The following is a 25618-nucleotide window of genomic DNA, read 5'->3' on the forward strand; positions in this document are numbered from 1 at the left end:
GGCTATCATGGGCTCTCCTTCTGGGATGTCACCAATGGTGGTGTGGTGCACACGAGCTTGGTACTGATTCTGCGGCTTCTTAGGATATGAGCAAAACTTCGCAAAGTGCCCAGATTGATTGCAGTTGTAACACGGTCCTCTTACTTGAGTAGCAGCTCCAGAAGAACCGCCTTGTCCAGTCTTGGCTTGTGGCACCGCCATCTTGAATGGCTTCTGATTCCTCTGAGGTTGCTGGGCATTCTGATTCCTCCGTTGGGGTGGCCTGAACCTCGCACCAGGGGCAGGTGAACAATATGCAGAACGGTTTGCCATCGGGGCCCTTGGCTGGGATGGACCCAACTCAAAAGCTCTCTTGCGAGTCTTGGAAGTAGCATACACATTGTTGTTCTTCTCTTGCTTTAAGCAGTCACTAACAAAGTCATTGAAACCCGTTCTTGTGTTAGTACCCACGTACTTCATCATCTTGGGATTCAGACCTCTCTTGAAACTAGCAATCTTTTTGGCATCGGTATTCACCATGTTAGAGGCATAGCGACTCAGATTATTGAATGCATGTAGATACTGGGTCATAGTCTTGGTGCCTTGGGTCAGTGCGAGAAATTCTCCAAACTTTATTTCTGTCAGACCAGGTGGAATGTAAACTCCATGAAAAGCCTCCGTGAATTCCCTCCAAGTAATGTGGGCATTAGGTGGAAAAGTGGTGCGGTGATGCTTCCACCACATTCCTGCAGGGCCTTGCAGCTGATGAGCTGCATACTCAGTTTTCAATACTTCGGTCATCCTGAGAACACGAAACTTATCTTCCATGGTGTTTATCCACTCTTCTGCATCCAACGGCTCTGCAGCTTCTTTGAAAATTGGTGGTCTGGTGTCCATAAAGTCCTTGAAACTGCTATGCTAATTCACTTCATGCCCACCTGGGTTTAACCCACGGCGGGTGTTGTCAGCAATATGGCGCAATGCAGCTTCCATGTTCTGCTGCATGCCCTCCATGTTGCGTTGACTTCCAAGGAACTGTGCGAAGAACTGTTCCGTGGTGTACGGTGGAGGAGGAGGTGGTGGTGGGTCACGGTTCTCATTTCCAGCAGCACAACCACCTGCTTCAGCAGCGTCAAACATGGTGCGGCGAGTGTTTGGCATCTGCATATTTCAGCAACAGTAATCATTAGGCGATGTTGTAGAAATTGTAGGTGAATGGAAAGAAATTATGCCGTACTAAATTCACTGGAGAGAATAAATTCGTACAATAAAACAGGGGCACAATAATTCATTCCAATTAACACAACATCACTAATGAGATTACTTAAGCACACACATCGCGTCCATTACAACCAGGTTGCCAGCATACATACACTAGACTTTTATGCGTTCAGATATCGTAGTACTAGCCAAGTTCCAATCACATGCCCAGTCTCATAAGTTCAAAACAAGATACATTAGGTTACAAGTGACAAAAGAAAAGTCATCGCGATAGGACCTACACACTAGCACAAGGCCACTAGACTACTCCTCGGGGCCGTCATTGGGGTCGGAGACGTCACCATCGCCCCTAGGTGAAACTACAGGCTCGTCCTCATCGTCGATGTCCATGCCAGCGGTGTCTAGAGGAGCATATGGGCCAACCCCATTATAGAGCGCGTGAAACTCCTCATGCAGGTTGACGTTGTACTCCTCTAGCTCATCGACCCTCTGTCGCAGAAGGTTCCTTGCGTTCCAGGCTTCATTCCTTTCCTGAACCAACTGTCCAATCATGCGGTCTGCATTGTTGTTGGCCTGAGTCAACGTATGCACCCGCTGTATAGCTCTATTACCTCTCTCTGCTGCCTGGTCCCGTTGTAAGCTCATATCAGCCAACTGCTCCTGCAAACTAGCTATAGCACGTGCCTGCTCCTTCTTCTGCTTTCATGCCTTGAGCTTATCATCACCACGCAAACCAGTCAAAGTCCAGTAGGTACACTCAAGACCTTGATATGCTCTGATAGCGGCAAACATAGCACTCATAGCATGGTTATCGCTAGCCTGTCCCTCAGCTAGACCTCTGACCAAAGCACTTCCCTGAGGCTGAACCCAAATAGCATCACAAGGATCATCCCTAGGAAAGGTGCCAGCTAAAGCTACTGCAAGCTCGCTGGGAAATCTGCTCATCATGTCCCTGATGACACGGAAAGCTGCTCCCTCTGCACCCTCAATAGGAGTGCAACCCTCAAACTCCAAGTGCCAACCATCCCACTATGGAGCATCACCAAGAGCAGGAACGATGATCTCTACCACTGCGAGTCCATCCTCTACTAACTGGCTCTCATTCCAAGAGTACACCGGCTCTTGACCCTCTGGGTACCCCACATCATGGTGCGGTGCTCCCTCAAGGCCAACCGACGTCGAGGTGCTCTTCCTCCAGTGGACTTACAGGCGGTTTGCTTCGTGCGAGCCATCTGTAGCAAATTGTTGTTTTAACACCCACGTGAGAACAAAGTTAAGTTGTCATTTTTATCCAAATGAGATAATCAACTTATAAGGGAAGGAACAATGCCATGAATGATATGTAACAACATGATGCATGCACGTTTCGTACGTTCTCGCAAACTAAGGAAAATAAAAATGGCTAGCGGCATAGACGGTGGCATACAACGATCTCTCATAAACGTAGCTAATACGTACTACACGATAGCGCTGTTATGTACCTACAAAAGATCCACTTCAGCCCAACCCTGACATTATGAAAATTATGCATGAAAGCAGTAAAGTAATCTACTCGCTCTACACGCATCCCCAGATACGCGTACAACGGTAGCAACTACCCGAACCATCGTACTATCGACGGCATCGTCACCATCGGACGGAATTCCCCACACATTGGATACCTTCATACAAACACGCGTATGGCATGTAAATAATCCGGCATCATATAAACACTTCCCTAGGTCGGCAGTGTGTCCGACCATGCTCTCACAACTCTCACTTACCGAGGCGTAGAGGCAATGGATCCATGCATTACCATTCAAGTGAATGGCACTCATACAATAGCACGCCGTATGAGCGACGAAATAGAAAGATGATGCAAAGACCCCCAAGTCAGTACTTAAATAAGCCACCTAAAGTCCTTAACTGGGCATACAGGATATGACCACTGGCACACTCTTAAGTTTTAAATTAAAGGTTGAAACACCTATACACTATAAGTTCGTAATTAGTTTTGTAACACAAAACCCTTTTGTTTTAAATACACGCATGAATAGTAACCTGCTAAACCTTGCTCTGATGCCAGCTGTAACAGAACCGACCAATTATACGAGATTAAGTAAGAAAATCTTCCGCCGAAGCAGATAATTTAGCGAACTTAAGCCCGTATAACCCGGTAGTCCGTGAAACCACGAAGGATTTCAAACCAATCGACATACAAACCAAGATCGCACAAGTTTAGCAAGTACCGTCACACGTTACGTAAACTTTACAACGACAGTGGATACATCAGAGTTTAGAACATAAAGTTATTACAAACCAAGTTCAACTGAAATAGCGGAAGTAAATAGTTTTAAAGACACACACACACTTTTAGTTCAGATACAGTGCCAGTAGGTAGTCATCTCCAACAAAAGCATTAGATGAGAGATACGGAGTGACCAATTGCCCTTGGTCCTAGTTGTCACCCATCGCTGGGTACAGGCAGTTAATGCAATAGCCGTAGTACATTTGACCATCTGCAACAACAATGGGAACAACGCCCTGAGTACGAGAAGGTACTCAGCTAGACTTACCCGTCTTAAACCAAAATAAAGCGACACCAAGGATTATGCAAGGCTTTCTTTAGTGGACTAGCTGACTTGTTTGCGAAAAGCATAAGCTATCCTGAAAACATCATTTTAAATACTTTGCATCCTCTTTAGTATAACCTATTCATCTAGGTAAGCACCTGTACTATAGCAATCACATGATTAACCATTAACATCCAGTTACCAATTTAGCTTTGGCATGTCCATACCATCCAGATAACCATCATTGTTCCATAATAATTACTATGATGCCGTAGCTCGAGTCAAGTGCTCACTATCCAGGAGCGATGGCAATTCGAATCGATTCCTAACCAGCTGGTGATTTATTCCTCACACAAACCACACCCACCGATCAAGTGAGCTACAGATCACCAATGACACTTTTCAGGTAGCCGCGGAACAATATGGAGCCGCAGTACCCAGGGACCGCCCGACTGCCAGGAATCAGGCCACACCTGCCCTTGGGCTCACTCTTCGCGCCCCTGTCATACCCCCATCAGCACCAATACGCGCACTCATGTAGATCCCGGCCCGAAATGTGCCACTAGCTTCGCGGTCGAAAGGTACTTTATTCGGCCAGCTAAATGTGAGGCATGCGTTCAACATGACAAGAGGGACAAGCAACGATCGGTCCTTAATCGACACAGACAGAAACTAACAGCACCCCAGAACCCTGTCTGGTTGCCTCCAACTTTTCCGCCCGGTCTCCAGTTTTCCATCACATATGGTTAATTCTAGGATATCATTCTTTCCATAGCCAATTTCTTCCAGTAACCACCTATAATGTAGGTGATCGGGTATCACCGATCGCTACCGGTCTAAGCAAGGCTAAGCAGTTATTCGATCCTGACCTAACAGGAAAAAGGTAATAAGGTAGGCAACGATAGTAATAAATGCATCAACGGTTTCAATCAACTCCTACAACTTAATGCAACAATATATAACTCATATATATATATAAAGAATTGCTTTTATAAAGTAGGAGACTTATAATGCTCCGAGGCTTGCCTCGTTCGAACGAACTAGGTTGGTGATCCACGCACTCCGGTAAGTCCTCTCCTTGCTCTTCTTCCTCGGGCACCTCCTGTGCCTGGACTTCTTGTGGATCGGTCCCGGTCTACTCTTCCTGAACTGCTACTAGCAACTCCTCCTGCGATCCTATATGATGTAGATGTATAAGTGCTAATGTAGAGGTGCATCGGAGAGATGACATGTAATGATTATGATGCATGAAATGTAGATGAACATGTATAGGTCGTAGCAAAGCTCTTCTACAAGGTAGTCAACATCATCCAAGAACATGTACTATTATCTACTACGACAACCACTGTACTAACATGCCAAATCACCACAACAAATTAAGATGCTTCAAAGATACACCAAAGCGAACATTATTAACTAACTCGCATTAAAGAGGATTATTTTATTTCACTTTAAACTAGGGCTACAACAGCACATATATTTTTGTTGCTTATACAAATCTAAGAAAATTACAGTAGCATAGTACTACTCTAAGTAGACTACCATAAAATTTTCATGGCATTTGGATAAGCAAAATAGCCTACACAAAAATGACAAGGCATAGGTGCTTAAAAAGGCATAAATCGAAAACCTTAGTTAAAAGTGTCAAGCAACAGATTTCACATTTTTCCTAGTATCATTCTAGCATAAGAATAGCACTCACCAAATTTTACCTTTACTGGATCTATAGAAAAATTATGAAAATTCACACAAGTATTAATCAATGATAAAAGGAAAATCTATAACTCAAAAACTACACATGCACTAGCTCTAAAATTTTAACCAGAGCTTCTACTAAGCAATAATAGATTACCCACAAAATTTCATAATTTTTGGATCACAGAAACTAAAGATAAAATTCCAACAAGTTTGCATGCATCTAAAAATACATTTCAAAGTCCTATTTAATTCATCCAAAATTTCTAAAACCTATGCTCATATAATATTTTTATTAAATACTAGACATTACCAAGAACACAACAAAATTGGAACCATAACATTTGGATCAACCAAACTTGAGTTACACATTTTTGAATCATGCACACAAATCTGTGAAAAACAAAATAAACAAAACAAAAAGGAAAACCTAACCAGCTACTGGGCCAGCCCGAACAGATCTGGCGGCCCACGACTTGCGCGCGTACACAGCCCAGAAATGGCGCAGCCCAGGTCTGGTTCCCTCTCAGTAGCGGCGACTAACAATAGGGACCCGCGCGTCAGTGACCGTAAAACAGAGCATGGCGAGGAATGGCGCGGAAATGATGCCATCTCGCCGGCGGCGATTTCTCCGGCGGAACCAAGGGCAACGGCGTGTCCACCTCGACCACCCGCATCCATAGAACTCCTAAAACTAGACTCTATCAGCCTCTAGGTGTGTTGGCCATGGCGACGGCGGCTCGGCCATGACGCACGACGGAGCGCGACCGTGCTCCGGCTCGGCCAGACCGGCATTGTCGGAGAAAAACTGCACCCGAGCAACTACACATGATGGCGAAGACGTCGTAGAAGAAAAGGGACACGAAGGAGCGCTGGTCAGCAAGTTCCACGGTGAGCTTGCACTCCGGCGAGGCGCCGGTCATGGCGGAGGTTGCAGGATCAGCCAATGGGTCCTCACCTGGGCTCGATTGACGTAGAAAGCTAGCGCAGCAGGTGTGGCTAAGCAAGGCGGAGCCACGCGCTAACTGGAGGCGGCGATTTCACGGCGGCGAGCGAGCTGGGCCATGGTGGCTTGCTCGGCGGCAATGGTGGAGGCGCGCGCTCGGCTCTGAGTGGACTGACGAGGTGAGGGGACGTGGGCAAAACAAATAAGCGAGCTAATGGGCGTGCGGCGTCTTCGTGGCGGCGATGGCCTGACCGATGGGGGCAGCGCCGACGTACGGCTTCCACTTGGCATGCTCGGCCAGACGGCAGTCGGCCACGACAGCCTGAACCCGAAACACTGTAGCACGATTCAGTCGAGTCCTCAATGTCTGACAGCAAGTTTTCAACGACCAAAAACTCGTAAACGGTGACGATCTAGCTCTAGGTTAAGTTGACAAAGTTGGAGACTAAAGTGAGAGCTACAACATTTCCAATTGGCACTCGAACTGATTCGGTCAGGCTAGGGAGATACAAGGCTCCAAACACTGGTAAAAGAACTGAAAATCAACATCCAGACTTAGAAAATTCTAAGTGTTGAATCCAACTCCAAATTCTGACTTGTGGGACCATTTAGAGCATGTTGTGCACATTTTCATGAGTTGGTCATAAAACAACTTTTGTTCCTTATAAAATTTGCTACATCTTTGTTTTAGGTTGCTCAGACATGCAAATATTCTAAGCTGTACTTTTTAAACAGTCAAACCAAAAAGTCCTAGGGTCAAAACAAGTCAAACCATGACTTGGAAACTTAATTAGGCAAAATGATCAACATGAACATTGTTCCTAATGACCTTCTAAGTATAGCTAAGTTGTTTAACAATATATTTAGCCATACCACACATTGGTCACACAAGAATCAAGCAATGAATGTACTGAAATGATGAAAAATAATTGAAATGTTGCTTTTGTTTCATAGTCATGTTTCACATGTTTCATGATCTTGTTGCATTACAATAACTAGCTAGGTTCTACTAAAGTGAGTTGCACATGTTGCACTTGTGTGTTGCACACTTTTTAATTCACAAAAACAACACTCATGAAATATACAGTACGTTGCAATGTTTCGATAACATGTTTCATGTGATATATGCTCATGAATGGATGAATGATGCTCATGTTCATGAAATGTAAGTGCAATTAGGCAAGCCTAACACCAGGGGTGTTACACAGATCAACAATGACGATCTGATCGAATCCATTGATCGGGTCAGACTGAAGCTCGCCGATTGTCTCTCCATCGCCAAATTGGCATTAGACACTCTAGTTCAGTGCCGACCACCCTCCAATCCAGATCTATCGGAGGCTGCTCGAGAAACTGTAGGGGTTACGGCCCTACCCTTTGGATTCACCAATGTTGCCGCCGCTTACCAACAAGCCCTGAGGGGCAAACTCACTGATTAGGTGGACTACGCCCGTCTACTCGCCGACTAGGTCACCATCCAGCTTCCGCCAGCCGTCAACACGCTACACTTAGGCCCGAGCCCTAGGGTGCCCCTCTAGACAATCCTAGAAGAAACTCCGGACTCTGAGTCTTAGGGCTCTATGGAGACCCTTGCCAAAACCTTCTCCGATCAATTTCTCCTTCCACCCTTCTGGGGTGGTGCGATCTTCAACGTCAACATCGACAGCCCACCTCAAAATGGCAAAACCGAGGAGGAGCGCGTTGCTCGGGAGAACCGGAACATCAACCACGTGCAGCGGCGAGAAAACGAGGTAGCCATCGCAAGGGCCGAGGCTGCTCGAAATAATTGGCTCGATTCTCAAGGAAGACCTCTCCCGCTCCACCGCGACCTCGACGAAGGCTTTCTCCACGTCGACGGCCATGACGTCTTCAAGACTCCAAGCGCCAATTTGGCAGTAGCCACCAACGAGCTCGCTCGTTTCCCTCAAACACCCGAGCTCGCCAAGATCGCCACCATGCTTAAAGCGGCTCACTGCCAGGTCAATGAAATTCACGAGGATCAGAGACCTTCGTGCTCTACGAGCACGATTCACTGATCAGCTGCGCTGAGATCTAATCGCCGCCCTAGTCAAAGCCGCTTCACCGACCAGTCGCTACCTCTCCAGGGGGGACCTAGGGGGCATCGTGCCGAACACCATTGCTAGCATGACCAGGAGGTTGAATAGGATGCTAGAGTGCATCTCAGCAACCTTCGGGATGCACGATGGCATATCGAGCAACGTCGCTTCGATCGCCATGAAGACGAAGTGCATCACCGCTAGGATTACAAAAAGGAATACGACAACCCGGACTCAGCCCTCGAGCCTATCCCTGATCGCAATGCCACAGATGACAGTGTCGACAACCCTGAGGGGCCTCCAGCTTTCACAAGGGCACTCCAAATGCTTCAGTGGCCCCATGGTTTTAAGATCACCAGGGTCGAGCCCTACGAAGGAAGAATGAACCCGACTCAGTGGCTGTAGGCATACGCCACTGCTGTCTGCACTACCAGAGGAGACACTAGCATCATGGTGAATTATCTCCCTGTCATGCTCACGCCACCCTCCATGAGCTAGTTTACCAGCCTTACGCTGGACTCCATCGGGTCATGGGAAGAGCTGAAGAAATTCTTCACCGACAACTATATGGCCACGTGTACTCGACCCGGCATGAAGCATGATCTAAGCCGCATCAACCAGAACCCATCTGAGCTCCTCCGCAGCTACATCCAGCATTTCTCTAAGATGAGGAACTCTATTCCCAACATCATGGAAGCTGAAGTCATCACCACCTTTATCTGAGGACTCCACCATCGCGAGCTTTGCTCCAAATTCAACCGGAAGCCGCCCATCGGTATCGATGAAATGATAACTACCGCCAACCAGTATGCTGACACTGAGGAAGCCAAGGTGCGCTTCAACGAGGATGCAGGCACTCAGCGCCTGCCTCACCGTTACAACAATCGCCTTGACGACCAATGTCACAGTGACCACCGCCACAACAACCGCAACTACCATCGCGATAGCGGTCGTGATCAAACAGGAGGACATAGGCCTAGCCAAAATCGCTGACGTCGGCCAGAACACATCATCGCCGTCGTCAATCAACCTCACGCCAAGCGCAACTACGACAAATAGTACCAAAAGATCCTCGATGGCCCGTGCCCTCTTCACAAGAACACCAAACACAAGATGAAGGACTGCATTGGTCTAGCTAGGGAGTTCTAGGACAAGAGGCTCGATGACGATGCCAATGATGGAGCTAGAGGTCACCGACCACCTGGGAGCAACAACAATGCCTTTCAGAACCACGATAAGGTGGTCACCACCATCTTTGGGGGCCTCGCCTCCACTGAGAGTAGAAGGGAACGGAAGCTCGCCACCCGACGAGTGCTCGTCGTCACTTCAAAGGAAACCACCGCTGACCCCAGCTATCGCCCATGGTCCGAGGTCCCCATCACATTCAGCAAGGCTAACCAGTGGGCAGACATACCCTACATAGGGTGTTTCCCTCTCATCTTCGACACAACCGTCTAGAAGGTGATCTTCGGAAAAGTCCTTGTTGACGGTGGCAGTGCTCTGAACCTACTCTTCGCTGGGGCCCTAAGGGAGTTGGGCCTCGTGATATCAGATCTCACACCCTTAGACTCCTCCTTCTGGGGTGTGGTACCTAGAAGGGCATCCAGACCACTTGGAGAGATCACCCTACCAGTACAGTTCGGCACGGCAAGCAACTACCGCATCAAGCATATCAACTTCTACGTCGCTGACTTCGACACCGCCTACCACGCCATACTTGGTCGGCTAGCTCTGGCCAAGTTCATGGCCGTACTTCACTACGCGTATCTGGTGTTGAAGATGCCTTCACCTGTAGGAGTCCTAGCTCTACAGGCCAACCTCTCCGTTGCCTACGCCTACGAGACAGAGAGGCTCGCTCTCGCCGAAGCCACCGACCTCTCCATCCAGATGGCCAGCATGGTCACCGAAGCCAAGGCAACGCCCGCCGATGACATGGAGATTCTAGAGCTAGAGCTTCCCCACGCCTCCGCCAAGTCTAAGGAAATCAAGGAGGTCAGCCTCGGCCTCGACGATGTCTCCAAGACCATGAAGATAGGGGCTCACCTTAACCCCAAATAGGAAAGCGTGCTCGTCTCCTTCCTATGTGCCAATGCCGATGTGTTTGCTTGGAAACCTACAGGCATGTCGGGGGTACCACGGGAGAAGATCGAGCACTCCTTGAATGTCTCGCCGACCGCCAAACCAATCAAGCAGAAACTCCGCCGATTCGCGCCAGACAAGAAGGAGGCTATTAGGGTAGAAATAAAACGGCTCTTAGCTATCGGGTTTATAAAAGAAGTGTATCATCCAGATTGGTTAGAAAACTCTGTTCTTGTTCAAAAAAGAATAAAGAATGGAGAATGTGCGTTGATTATACTGATCTTAACAAACACTGCCCTAAAGACCCCTTTAGCTCGCCTCGGATAGACGAGGTTGTAGACTCTACCACCAGCTGTGAACTACTCTCCTTCCTTGACTGTTACTCCGGCTATCATCAGATCTCCCTCAAGGATGAAGACCAGATCAAGACATCATTCATTACGCCTTTCGGTGCATACTGCTACAAAGCTATGTCCTTCGGACTCAAGAATGCTAGGGCTACCTATCAAAGGGCCATCCAGATGTGCCTCGACCAACAGATCGGTCGCAACATCAAAGCCTACATCGATGACATGGTCGTCAAGACCAAGATAGCCGACAACCTTATCACCGACCTTGAAGAAACCTTCGCCAACCGGAACAAGTACCGATGGAAGCTAAACCCTTCAAAATGCATCTTTGGAGTTCCATCTGGTATACTGCTGGGCTACATCGTCAGTGCTCGAGGCATCGAGCCTAACCCTAACAAGGTCTCCGCCATCACCAATATGAAATGGCCAACATGCATCAAGGATATACAGAAGCTTACAGGTTGCATGGCTGCTTTAAGCCACTTCATATCATGCCTTGGTGAAAAAGGGCTACCTTTCTTCAAGCTCCTCAAGGCCTCCGAGCGCTTTTCCTGTTCAGAGGAGGTAGACTCAGCTTTTGAGCAGCTCAAGGTGTTCTTAACAAAGCCGCCGATCATGACAGTGCCATGACCAGATGAGACTCTACTAATATACATCGCTGCCACTTCTCGCATCATGAGCATAGCTATTGTCGTCGAACACGAAGAGGCCGGGCACGCTTATAAAGTACAACGTTCGGTTTACTTCATCAGCGAGGTACTTAATGAGCCCAAAACTCGTTATCCTCAGGTACAAAAGCTGTTATATGCCATTCTTATTATGTCGCGCAAATTCTAACACTACTTCAAATACTACAAGATCACCGTGGTCACTGAGTTCCCTCTGGGGGACATTCTCCGCAACAAAGAGGCCAATGGCCACATCATTAAATGGGTTGTTGAGCTCGGCACCTATTCCATTGAATTTAGAAGCAGACCTACTATTAAGTCATAGGCGCTTGCTGACTTCATCGCTAAATGGACCGAGATCCAAGAGCCCATCGCCGTTGCTTGCCCTGAACACTGGGTGATGTACTTCAACGACGCCCTTAACATCAATGGTGCTGGTGCGGGCATTCTGTTTATTACGCCGACCTAGATAAGCTACGTTATGTTCTTCGGATACACTTTCCGGCCTCCAACAACGCCGTGGAATACGAAGCGTGTCTCCATGGTCTTGGTATAGCCGTCGAGCTCGGCGTCAAACTCCTCATGGTGTATGGGGACTCCATGCTGGTTATCAACCAGCTCAACAAGGACTGGTCCTGTTCCAGGGAGAAGATGGATGCTTACTGCGCTGAAATCAGGAAGCTTGAAGGAAAATTCTACGGCATCGAGTATCACCATGTGGTACGTGACCAAAATCCACTCGCCGACCACTTATCCAAGATGGGTTCTTCTCGCACCGCAATCCCGCTGGGGGTCTTCGTTCAAGATCTCTCGGTGCCATCCATCAAAGAAGATAAGGAAGTCAAAGAGGTTCCCCCTGCCGAGCAGTTGGTACTCCTAGTACCTTCGCCGGTCGCCGATTGGAGGGAGCAATTCATCAAGTACCTCACCAGTGCCGAGGTACCTGTAGACAAGACTGAAACTAAACGCCTAGTTTGTCGAAGCAAGCTTTACATGCTGGTGGATGGCAGCTTGATGAGGAAAAGTGCTAAGGAAGGGATACTGTAGAAATGCATCACCTAAGAGGAGGGAGTAAAGCTACTTCTCAAAATTCACTCTGGTTCCTGCGGCAACCACGCGGCCTCGAGAACATTGGTCGACAAGCCTTTCCAAGCTAGTTTTTATTGGCCCACAGCCATCACTGATGCAGAAGACCTCGTCCGACGTTGTGAAGGATGCCAATTCGACGCTAAGCAAATACACGTGTCGGCGCAAGAGCTGCAAACCATCCCAGCTTCCTAGCCCTTCGCATGCTGGGGACTGGACATGATCAGGCCTTTCAAGTCAGCACCAGGTGGTTTCCGGTACGTATACATCGCCATTGACAAGTTTTCCAAGTGGATTGAATATAAACCGCTCGTCTCGGCTACTGCAAAGAAGGCAGTTGAGCTCTTTGAAGATATCATCCATAGATTTGGTCTACCAAACAGCATCATCACTGAACTCAGAACTACATTTACTGGTCATCACTTCTAGGACTTCTGAGAAGACCATTGCATCTCCATCAAATATGTCTCCATTGCCCATCCAAGAGCCAACGGCCAGGTCGAACGGGCGAAAGGTATGATCCTTGATGCCCTCAAAAAGCGACTGTATCAGAAAGAAGAAAAGCACCCGGGTAGATGGCTCAATGAGCTTCCAGCTGTAGTCTGGGGACTATGGACTCAAGCTAGTCGCAGCATCGGCGTGACTCCATACTTTTTGGTCTATGGCTCAGAAGCCATACTACCAGCGGACGTTACTTTCCGAGCACCTAGAGTGGAAAACTATGATGAAGAGCAGGCCAAGGCTATTCGGTCTGAGGACGTCGATAGGGCTGAGGAAGAAAGCCTAATCACCTGCGTCCGTACAGCTAAACATCTGGAAGGCTTGTGGAGGTACTACAACCGAAATGTCAAAGGTCATTCATTTGCTGCTGGCGATCTCGTTCTCCACAGAAAACAAAAAACTAAAGGGTTGCACAAGCTCTCTTCCCCATGGGAAGGGCCTTATGTCGTCAAAGAGATTACTCGACCAGGTTTTTATCGCCTAAGTGACTTAGAAGGAGTCGATGTTCCCAACTCGTGGCACATCGAACACCTTATACGTTTCTATCCTTGAAACACTCTAGATATGTATTCTCCAATTTTATATTCAATAAAGTTTTGGTCTCCATAACTTGTCTCCGTTTTGTTTCTATTGTGGTTTAACATCCACTTGCGGTCGCCGAGCTCCATGCTACTTCATAATGAAGTCCAAGACGTAATCACCATAACTACGTCAAACATGATTTCTCCAAATCGCCAAACATGTTTTCTCCAAAATCGCCGAACACGATTTCTCCAACTCGCCGAACATGTTTTCTCCAAAACCGCCGAACACAAATACTCCAACTCTCCGAACACGTTTTCTCCAAAATCACTGAACATGATTTCTCCAACTTGCCGAACACGTTTTCTCCAAAATCGCCGAACACGATTTCTCCAACTCGCTGAACACGTTTTCTCGAAAATCGCTAAACACGATTTCTCCAAATCGCCGAACACGATTTCTCCAACTCGCCGAACATGTTTTCTCCAAATCGCTGAACACGTTTTCTCCAAATCGCCAAACACTTTTCTCGATTGGAGAGCAACATCCTTTCTTTTTTGTTCTCTTCGGAGATGACCCAGTCTCCGATCTCTCCCTACACGTGCTACGGGCTCCATGCTCTATGTTATGGGTGGTTAGCTACGGTCCCTTGGTCACACCTATTTGTCCTACATGTCTACGGGCTCCGTGCTCGATGTTATGGACTATGGGCCAGCCAAGGCCGAGAGTTCAACATAGAATACATTGCTCGGATGCCACTTATGCTGCCTTTATCTCCAAGTTCATACAACAACTGCTGAGCAGCACACGTTCCGCGTTGTTTTCTTTATGGAGAAGACCCAGTCACCGATCTTTCCCTACATGTGCCACGGGCTCTGCGCTCTGTGTCATGGGTGGTCGGCTACGGTTCCTGGGTCATGTCTGTTACTCCTACATGTGCACGGGCTCTGCGCTTGACGTTATGGATTATGAGCTGGCCAAGGCCATAGGGATTAGTAGCAGACCAATTGTTCGGACATTATTTAGACTACGCATAATCGCGTCAGGATTGAAACTGTGAAGATTTTTTTCGCCGAACTACACGCAAACTGCATATATTGCATATACATGCACCTTATAACATTTATTCGATGAATAATTGTTTCTTGTGCTTTTGCGCGTTCTAATTACACTGTCAAGCTTTTATAGATTATAATCTATGAGCAGATTACTGAGCTTCGCCATTACCATCCGTCTCACCAAACAGGTCTATATCGCTGGCCAGCATCTTCGCTGCATCCTCCACTTCGTCCTCCAGCTGCTGTGTCCCCGCGTCATCCAGTCCTTCGGCGAACCCACCCCCTATCGACTGAACGTCGATGGTCGGGTAATGGGACCAAACAACCAAGAGGACATGAGTAGCGACAGTCGTAATGGCATCGCGGTTAAAGGTCTTGAAGTTCTCCCATGCTGCCATGCACCTCTAGATTATGGTGTCAGGACGTTGTCGCCTGCCGTCATGCTGAGCGGTCGGTTCTAGGTTGACATAGTCAAGCACCGGCTTAATTACGGTGATTACAGCGTCGAAGTTCTCCTTTTGGACCTTGGCCTCCTGCACCAGCACGTCGAACTGTGCTTTGGCTTTATGACGATAGCCTGCAAGCGTTACAATGATCCATTATACAAGGAAGCTACTTCAATAGTAATTTCAACAAGGAGGAATTCACCTTTCGGCTCCTCAACAAGTTTGTTCGCCCGCTCTGCTTCCTTTGCCTTCTCCTAGCGAAGTTGATCGACGGCCTAGCGCATCTGGCCGAGCTCAGCATCTTGCTCTACAAACACAACAGTTGTCAATGAAAATGTGGTTGTTCGGCAATACAAGACTACATTCATTGATGTACCATACCTACTTTCTGTTTGGATACACTGTTGAGTTGTTCGGTTTTCCTCTCTAGCTGCTTGGAAGCACTTTTTAGTTGGTCGAAGATAGCGGCGAGCTGCTCGGACTGGCTTCGCACCTGCTTGGACACAGCCACCAGCTTTTTGGTCAGGACCCCCTTCTGGTATTCTAGGTCCCATGCGTTCGACTCCGCAAGGTCTCGTTCGTGTTGGGCCCTCTGGATATTCTTCTCCGAGAGGTTCCAGACCTCTTTGAGTTTTTCGTTCTCCTCAGCAAGGGGCTCCATTTGCTTTATCAGCTGGCGGCGCTGCTCGGCAACTCGAGATATTTCCTGCAAAATGCTCGATGATAGTATCATTAACCAATTCCAATAGACAACCCGGACCTTTCCAGACGAAGTATTCACCTTGATCTGTTTCATCACACCGGTAAGGGCAGTCTCTAGTCTCTTGAACTCCTTGGTGGTGTCCTCCTCTTCGACAATCACTATTTCATCGCCAAGCTTTCGGAGGATCCGAACTGCTTGGGGTCGAGGTTCATCACGCATGATCTCCTCCACCTTGTCCTCCTCCGTTGCAGCCAGGGACACCACCTGGGGCTCGGTGGTCGAATAGCAGGTCCGACCATGCCCTCCGAAGCATCAGGGATAGTCGTCTACTCCTTCGGCGCTGAAAGCTTTTCCGCTCCTGATTCCACTGTTGCCGAAGGTGCTGTCGCTGACTCACTCACCATTGTAGACAGTCGCTCACCGCCATCAAGCACACCAGGGGCAGCAATTGGCTCCCCCGTGTGCTCGTAAGCACTCGGGGACTCCAGCATGTGGTCTACTGGCATCTCCACCACTCCAGGGCTAGTTTCTAGTTGCTGCTCAGTCTAAGCGGGTGGGGCTGGATCTGTTGTTCGCCTTGCACTATATCAAATCAGTTATTCAGTCACAATAAAAGTAAGGAAGATACAGCAAAGTAACATCAGCACAAGGACACTCACGGTTTGGTCTGACGGTTCAATTTCTTGAACCGGCGGTGCCGGCCTGAGCCTCCGGGCGCAGCCACGGGGTCGACTCCCGTGTTCGGTGGGGGAATTCTCGGCTCTTCCTCGGTCAGCCTCGGTTCCGCCTGCTGCTCCGGGTCTGCTTCCGTTTGTTGCTCGGGGACTTCCGTTGTCTGCCCCGTGGGGACTTCCATCGTCTGCTGTGCAGAAATTCCCTCCGCTTGTTGCTTGAGGACTCTCCTTGTCGGAGCTTCACGGACTTCTTTGCCTACCCTAGTTTGTTCCTCTATGCATGGGTTGCGTGGAGGATTTTTTGTGCTTGGGGGAGGGTTTGCGATAATCTCATCGTCATCAGACCAATCGAACACCGTGATCCTTCGTGTTTGATTAGTCTGATCATTGTCAAGTAAGGTGCCGCCAAGTTTGTGGGGAGCGGTAGCCGCTGTTTTCCTCTTTTTTTGGGCCGACTCATCTACCGTCGGCCTCTTCCCCTGGATTTTTGCCGACACCGGGGGAGGATTCTCCATCCGACCAGTATCCATACCTCCAGACTCTAAGGAGACGACAACGGAGCTTTCTTTAGGTTGAACTGGTCGTCGTGCATCCACTGACGGCGGCCAATCATTTCTTGGCACACCCGAGAAATACACTGCCCTGTCCTGTAAATGGATCTTCACATGAGTAGGATCAGTTTATTGCTCGGCAAATGACAACATATAAAAAAACTTCTCGGAAACACATAGTCGGGATATTCACCTGAGGAGGCAGATTCTTGCAATTGAAGGGTTTTGTGTACCCTGACAACCTGAAGGAGGATAGCGGAGCGAACAACTTGGTAGTCCGCTCTTCGATGACATTCCTGGATAGTATTTCTAGCCTCTCTCGGGTGCCATCGGTCTCTCCTTTGAATTCAAAGCCTGGGCGCGCCCTCTCTTTACAGGGCTGTATGCGGCGCATTATGAAACTTGCCGCCACCAATCCGCCATTGGTCTTCACGCCCTTTATCAAGCCGAGGAGTTCATTCACTTGCTCCATGTCATCGTTGCTCGGCAGCTCTGACCAACTCCTCTGGCTTTTTGGAATGTGGTCGGCGTTACAACGAACTGTTGGGTGGCTTTGTTTCATGCAGAACCATCTGGTGTTCCACCCCTTCAGTGACGTGTTCAGCGGTACGGTAAGGTATTCACTCACCATTCCATCCCGAAGCTAGAGATACACCCCGCCAACCACCTTGGAACCAGCGTCGCCTCTCTTCTTCAGCCAAAATAAGTGATGGAAAAGATTGAAGTGGGGTAGGATTCTGAGGTATGCCTCACAAAAGTGGATGAAGATTGAGATGTGCAAAATGGTATTGGGGTGGAGATTGCACAGAGTAACCCCCTAGAGCTCCAATAGATCCCTCAGAAATGGGTGAACAGGAAACCCTAACCCGCGCCAGAAATAGTCTTCGAATACCACTGCTTCGTCAGTATGAGGCATGGGAAAGGACTCACCGAGGGCTGGCCGCCATCTGGCGGTAGCACGGTCGAGGAGAACCTCGGCTTCCACCAATCGGTTCAGCTCAGCTTCTCCTATTCGTGACGGCACCCACTCCTCGTTGTGTCAGGCCACGGTGTCCATCTTCTTGGGACTCGTCTTCTTCGATTTCGTAGCTCTTCTCTTCAGCGCCATCTCTTAGATCTGGTTAGGGTTTGGTGGCGGAGGCAAATGTGGTTGCGGATTCGACGGCGCGAGAGATGAGGAGGAAGATGAAGTGGAAAAGGTGGGAACGGGTGTGGCAGAACCTCCTAAGAAATCAGGCCCACATGCACCTATCATTGTCTTAACAGACCTCGGATAGCGTACACGAGTTCCCAACAACTCAACAGGTCTGTCGGGTGTCCTCAGGAAACCCAAATCATCCACGATTCTCTTTTCAAACAGGATCCCAATCACAGACATTGCAGATTACAACAGTTTATTCAAATATATACATCAGAGTAAAAGATAGCGGAAGTCTTAAGGTAACATAGGTTACAAACCAGTTGTTTTCAAACTTACAACACCATAAGTGTTATACAACCATAGTAGCGGGATAATATTACATTAACATTATTTATCATACAAACTAGTGCCTTGTCCAAAGGCCATTCATCACTCCTCATCGTCATTGACTTCAAACACAGACATGTAGCAGGGACCAAAACAAGCATGCGCATGCGACTCACCTGCAACAAAGGTTAACAAACCCTGAGTACAAAAGTACTCAACAAGACTAACCCGACGTAAAGGGGTGTAAGACTTTTAGAGATGCGGGGTTTGGGACAAGGTAAGGATGTAGCAAAATTCAAAGTCCTTTGCCAAAAGCTTACTATTCTTATCCTATTTTCAAGTTTTACCCCTAAGTCCTTTTAGTTCATTATCTCAACTAAATGTACATTTCCCATATTCCATTCCTTCTCATTCCATTCTTTTCTCATATTTTAGTAATTCACCAGTCCTGCATTGCTTCTATAATGAATCGAGTCTCCATATCCACAGAGCACTGGCAATTCGAATTGATTTAAGTCCCAGCTGGGGATTCCTTATCACACAACATATGTAGAACTTAATCTTGCATATACCATCCTTGCTACCGGATCCTCCTATACTAAGTTGTCTCCACGCCACCCGAGAGCATAGCACACCTCAAATCCGGCCACATTCCAGCCACGAGGGTACACGCTACTCCTGCCATCTCTCCACTCCCAGTGCGTGGGCATTCATCTTAGTATCGGATTAGCCGAAGTAGGCTTACCGGAGTGTGTGACCAGTACTACAAAGTGTCTCGTTCAGAAGATCCATAATGAGTGGCCTTTAAGTGACATAGTCGGCAACATTACCCAACATTCAAGATAAGTCACCCGACTAGTCTCTAGTTCATTCTACCTTCTTTCTTTCTTTGGCCAGTATGCCATCTTTGATTGCATTGAAACTTTTACTTTGAAAGCCTACCATTAAGCATACTAAGCATTCTACGCCTTTGTAAATGAAAACATCTTCAAGGATGGTAAACAATTATCAAGGTAGGTAATGCATCAAGTAGGTAACATTTGAATTAATCAACTTAATGCAATAAGTAACATAGGTGATAAACTTTTCAAAGTAAGCAAGGTAAGGGTTTAATGCATAAATCGGGGCTTGGCTTCGTTGATGATCTCAGGTTCCGGATCAGTATCACGATTATCGAATCCCGTGACAACTGGGGATTCTTCCAGAACTTGCTCAACTAGAATCGTTTCACTCTCGGATTCTACACAAAATGATAACATATGCTTTAACATGTTGATAACGTAAACATGATGCTTTCACGGTACATGAAATGTAAAAACACCCCGAATATGATTTTCCTTCACGGTACAGTTGCAAGCCAACAAAACCAACTTGTAATCCTACCATCAAGAACCACACATGTAACTTGACCAAATGGATCTTGAAACCCTACTAGTCACAAAACATGACCAAAACAAGATCCAACACTAATCAAACACTTAGGGTTTGCTTTTATTTATTTTTGAATTCATTTGAAAATAAGCCCAAAAATGAACTTGTTCCAAATGACCTCAAAATTTTATGTAAGCTTCCTCATGACAAATTAGTGTACCAAAACAAATTTCATAATTTTTGGAATTATACAGTGGCCTACAAAAATCATGGAAATTGCATTTATCAATTAATGGACTGAATATTTGAACATTACAAATTTATTCAAATTTCAAGTTTCATATTTTTAAACCATACTAGAGCATGTACAGAGGCTACACACAAAATTTCAGAATTTTTGGAGCTATGATTATTTTCCTACAAATTTCCAAAGATTCAGCACTATTCAAAATCAGAAAATAACAAAACCTCACGGTTCTTCTCTTTCTCTCTCACTGACAATCCGACCCCACTCGTCAGTGACACATACAGGTCACGGCAGCGCTGCCATCACTGGCCGGCCCAAAACGCGCCGACGGTGATGCTCCGGCGAGGCAGACCGCATCCAAATGATCTACACACTCCTACGAACCCATCCCAGCCCTCAGATCGGCAGAAGGCGCACCGGAGAAGGCTTCACGCCGGCCATGGTGGCTCGGGCACGACGGCGCACGGCATAACCCCGGCAACAAAGCAGTAGAGTCAAAAGCGAAGTGAACATCACGTTCAGTAGCTCACCACGGTCACGCCGGTACGTTTGGTGAAGACAGAGATGGTCTGGAACAGCCTGGCCACGTCGAGTCGATGGTGGTGGAGCTCCAGCCGGTCTCGGGGAAGAAGACGTTGTGTCGGGCGACTCCGGCCAACCCAAGCGGCGTAGGCAAGCCGCAGAGAAGCGCAAGGCCGAGGTGATCACATTGGCATAGCTGGGCACGACGGACGTGGCTCGACGGTGGCTATGGCGAGCGGCGGAGCTAGCTGGCGGCGGAGCAGAGCAGAGGGGAAAACGGGGACGACGTCGGCGGCTGCTGCTATTTATAGCCGGGAAGGGGTTGCCCGGCGTCGACAGCGCACGAACGGACTCACCACGGCACCGGTTGCGTGTCAACGCATGAGGAAGCGGCGCAATTTGATCGGCGGTGACAACAGCGTGGCGCCGACGGCAAGCAGAGAGGTGGCGCTCGGCCAAATTTCAATTTTGAAGTATTTACAGAATTGCCACTGCGTCTATTTTTCAAATTACTCACAAATTTTCTAAAGAAGTTGAAAATCTCCAAAAATGAAAGTTGCTCAACTTTTCAAACTCTACAACTTTGCTTCAAGGAACATTTTCAAATTCTGCCTCCATTTTGAAATTTGAATTTGGGGTGCATTTAAGCATTTGAATCATTTCAAAATTACTCCAAATTTTATATGTAAACTTGAAAAACTTTGAATACCAAAGTTGATCCTTATAAAATAATCTTCAACTTTGCTTTTTGCCTCAACCCCAAATTCCAAATGGATTTTGAATTAGACAAAAGGGGCAAAAAGGACTTTTGTGATTTGAATTTGAATTCAAATTTGATTTGTTTACCTTTTGCTTTAACTTTGATTTTTGACCAGTAACATGGCCCATTAGGGTTATTTGAGTCAAATGACACATGGTCTCACATGATCACATGAAATTTGACCCTTGTGGTCATGATCTTTATTTAGGGTTTTGAATCACATCACATGAAATAACAACATTATGAAATAAACCTTATTTAGTGAATGCATTCAAAATTTTCTACTTTATGAATGCTTTGCAATGCATATGATGACATGGAAAGTTTTAGTGCTAGGTTAAAACACCAAAGGTGTTACAACAGGGTCTGTGGCGGCACTATTATATAGGATTTTCCCCATCATTCTGCATTCAAGGGTTTTTTGGGAACCGTTCCCGCGATCTACGCCGCTCCGATTTCTCCGATGCGGCATATGGGCCGTTACCTAGGCTTCTGCGCAACCGCAGCCCATGTCGCTCATTTATCGCTACCATCAGTTGCTCCTCGCCAAAATATCGCTAACTTCTCCGCCATTTATTGAGGCTCAGTAACTGACACTGTACAGCCGTTACTCTGGTTTTTTCTCCACGGTTCGATTTCTCCAATGACTCCGCCTGCAGCTTGGGGACTGGCGGCCTGCTCCGTTGGTCTTTGATTGTTTTTCTATTTTTGACCCTGGCACCACATGACTGCATCACCTACTGTCAGGCTTGGGGACTAAGTGGGCATGCTTCACCTCGCGGTGAATGTGCTTTGTCTCTTGTTGGGCCACGCCCGGGGACTAGCTGCCTGCTCGGCTGGTTTTCTACTTTTCTTCTAGTTTCTGACCCTAGCACCACATGACTACATCATCTGCTATCAGGCTCGAGGACTAAGTGGGCACACTTCACCTCACGGTGAGTGTGCGCGATTTTTTCTTGAATACTACATGCCTATAGAGGAAGATTGACTCCTACAACTTTGTTCGGACTCTAAGTGGGCACACTTGGTCCACTGCGGAGAAATTTTTTATTCTAAACTTGAGCTCCTTACACCCTTATGGCAAGCCATACTTGGGTCACACTACTCGGCAGCAGTTCATGCTGCTTAGCGACGGTTTATGCTGCTCGGCGATAGGTCACACTGCTCGGCAACAGGTCATGCTGCTCGGCAACGGTTTACGCTGCTCGGCGATAGGTCATGCTGCTCAGCAACGGTTCACACTGCTTGATGATGGTTCACGCTGCTCGGCAGTTTAGCATGTTGGTTGGACCATGAGCTTGACTGCTCAGCGTTATTCGCACCTGCTTGGACGAGCTCAAGATGGTGTTGCACAATGGGAACAAGGCGCTCGGGGACTAGCTGTGGGGTGTATGACCCTGGATACCCATGGCAGACCACATGGGCTGCACCCCTAGGGGTGGCCCAGGCCATAAGAAGAAGCCTTGCGGGGCATGACTCTACTCGGCACCTTCCGCAAGACATTGGGAAGATATCCTGAAGATACTACGAGATCTGTTAGGATATATATGATCCCAAGATTCCTGTAATCAGTTATTACTTTTCGGTTATCTCTCAGATCTAACCAACTTGTAACCCTGCCTCCCAGACTATATAAGGCGAGCAGGGACCTCCTCTAAAATCACGGCATATCATACAATAGCTAATACAAACCAACAGACCACAGGAGTAGGGTATTATGTCATACTGACGGCCTAAACCTGTCTAACTCGTGTGTCTCTGTTGCCTTCTTGTTCTTGATCTCACACTCCTCTGCCGATCAATCTACCTTCGTGGGATACCCCTCGGAGGACTGTCGATGATATTATATCGACATTGAGCCATGGAACCTCCCGAGTATGTAACAAATAGCCTCGATCTATACTGTACATGTTAGAAAGTTAGGCATTTTCATGATCAATTTAATCTAGAAATGTAACATTAGCAGGTTCGTGATGGCATATATGTGGATGTGTATATCTCTAATGAATGCTACAGCATGCATACATGACATATAGACGGATACAGTAAAAGCACAAAATACAGTAATCACAGAGATTAGAATGTACCCAACAGAGGGTCCCATGCCGAGGGCATCGGAGGCTCCATTCGCACTAGTCGACATAGTGCGTTGCTCAAAGTTGTGGACCGCAGTCGATGCAGGAAGATGTTTGTAGTGTAGTCCCACGAACGGTCACCAGGAAGAAGACGCCTTGCTGTTACGCAAGCAATCACCGGGAAGAAGACGTTCGTGGATGAGCAGTCGTGGATCGCTCCCCAAAAACCTAATCGCCACTCACCTCGTGCAGGGTTCTCAGGCGGATGAGGGTTCTAGAGGCACCTGCTCTCCCGCTACTCCATGCACGCAGAGTTACGGGATGGGAAGCCAAAGGGCTACTGAGATGTGGTTTCTCTCAGGAGCGGTTGTGGAAGACAAAGATCTGGACTGACAGAGGACTACAGATATATGGCTATGATGGGAAGGGAGAAAGGCAGTGGAGAATCCCAGGAGACAGAAAGCAGAAGGGACGGTAACTAGCGCAATCAACTCGCCTCCACCATCAAGGAGAGAAACTCTCATGATTATGTGGATTTAAGTGGCAAAAGACTAGCCACGCCCACCCGCTCGCTCGCCCCCTGCCTGCCTGCCTGCCTCGCCTCGCCATGCCATGGCCATGGCCACGGCCTTGGCCTTGACCCGGCCTAGCCAGCGGTGGTGGCGGTGCGCACGCACGTGTGGCACGCCTATGTCCCTTTCTCAGCTTCTCAATTAAGATGAATAATTTCCAACCATATAAGCTGAGTCAACGTTCAGTCAAAATCCTGTATGGTATTAAACCATAAAACGCTTAATGTTATGTACCATAGAGTTTTATTTGATTTATTAAATATTATATGGGCCAAGCCCATAATATATCCAACAATCCCCACCAAACTCTAGGGTTTGTAACAAAGTAGTCTCAGAACCACATTTCTTTTATATACCAGTGTTTCGATGGAGACTGTTAAGTTGAACATCCATCTAGAGCAATAGTTTCACTCAGTCACAACTGAACAATGGACTAAGCCTTGAATTGACAGTTTTGTGTGAGGTGAATGTCACTAAAGTCCTTAGCTGATACTTGGCTGCAAAAGGCATCCCCTCTATTTGAAGCATATAAATCATACTCCAGTGCCTTTCATGAGTATTTAGAGATCACCCAAATCTCATAGACTGTGATCAGTAGTCTGACTCATATAGGTGTGTTCCTTAAAAGATGTTCTGTGGGACAACATCTTTGCTTTAGCAAGCCACTTGGAACACATTAAGGTAAAAACCAACCTGCCTTACAGAAAGGAAAGATATGCATCAGAAATGAGTCTTACTAAGGATCTTTCCTCATAATTTACAACTAGCTTGTTTCGCCATTCTACTTCACGACATCTCCGATCACATAGAACAGGTTACCACTATAGTAAATTTCATGTGGGTCTCAAACCCATCTCTCTTGATACACTTTCTATCACATTGCGTGACAGACCCTTAGTGAATTGATCTACCAGATTGTTAGACGTGTGAACATAGTCCAACGTTATTACTCTAGAGTTTCTCAATTTTCTGATAGATTTTAGTCGTCCCTTAACATGCCTTGTGGACTTTATGTTATCCTTAGAACTGTTAACCTTCGTAATCACAGTCTGGTTATCGCGGTTCATAGAAATAGCCGGTATAGGTTTTTCAACAACCGGTAAATCCATAAGGAGATCATGAAGCCACTCGGCCTCAGAGCCAGCAGTGTCTAATGCTGTGAGTTTTGCTTCCATTGTAGACTTCATTAGGATAGTCTGCTTGCAAGACTTCTAGGAAACAGCGCCACCTCCAAGCGAAAACACATATCCACTTGTGGCATAAAGCTGATCAGCATCAGAGATCCAGTTTGCATCACAATAGCCTTCCAGCACTTTTGGATGTCTGGTATAATGAATACCATAGCTCATGGTGCCTTTTAGATAGCGCATCACTCTCTCAAGAGCACGCCAGTGATCATCTCCTGGGTTTGACACAAACCGGTTCATCTTGCACACAGCAAATGAGATGTTAGGCCTTGTTGCACTAGCAAGATACATGAGTGAACCAATGATCTAGGAATATCTCAACTGATCC

General features: G+C 47.3%; 1 pseudogene; it reads left to right on the top strand.

The window, feature by feature from the left end:
* Positions 1-25618, top strand: part of LOC136510078 (NAC domain-containing protein 20-like) — a 39679-nt pseudogene that overhangs the window by 8595 nt on the left and 5466 nt on the right.

This window comes from Miscanthus floridulus, chromosome 16 (genome assembly GCF_019320115.1).
Source record: "Miscanthus floridulus cultivar M001 chromosome 16, ASM1932011v1, whole genome shotgun sequence".
NCBI classification, from domain to species: Eukaryota; Viridiplantae; Streptophyta; class Magnoliopsida; order Poales; family Poaceae; genus Miscanthus; species Miscanthus floridulus.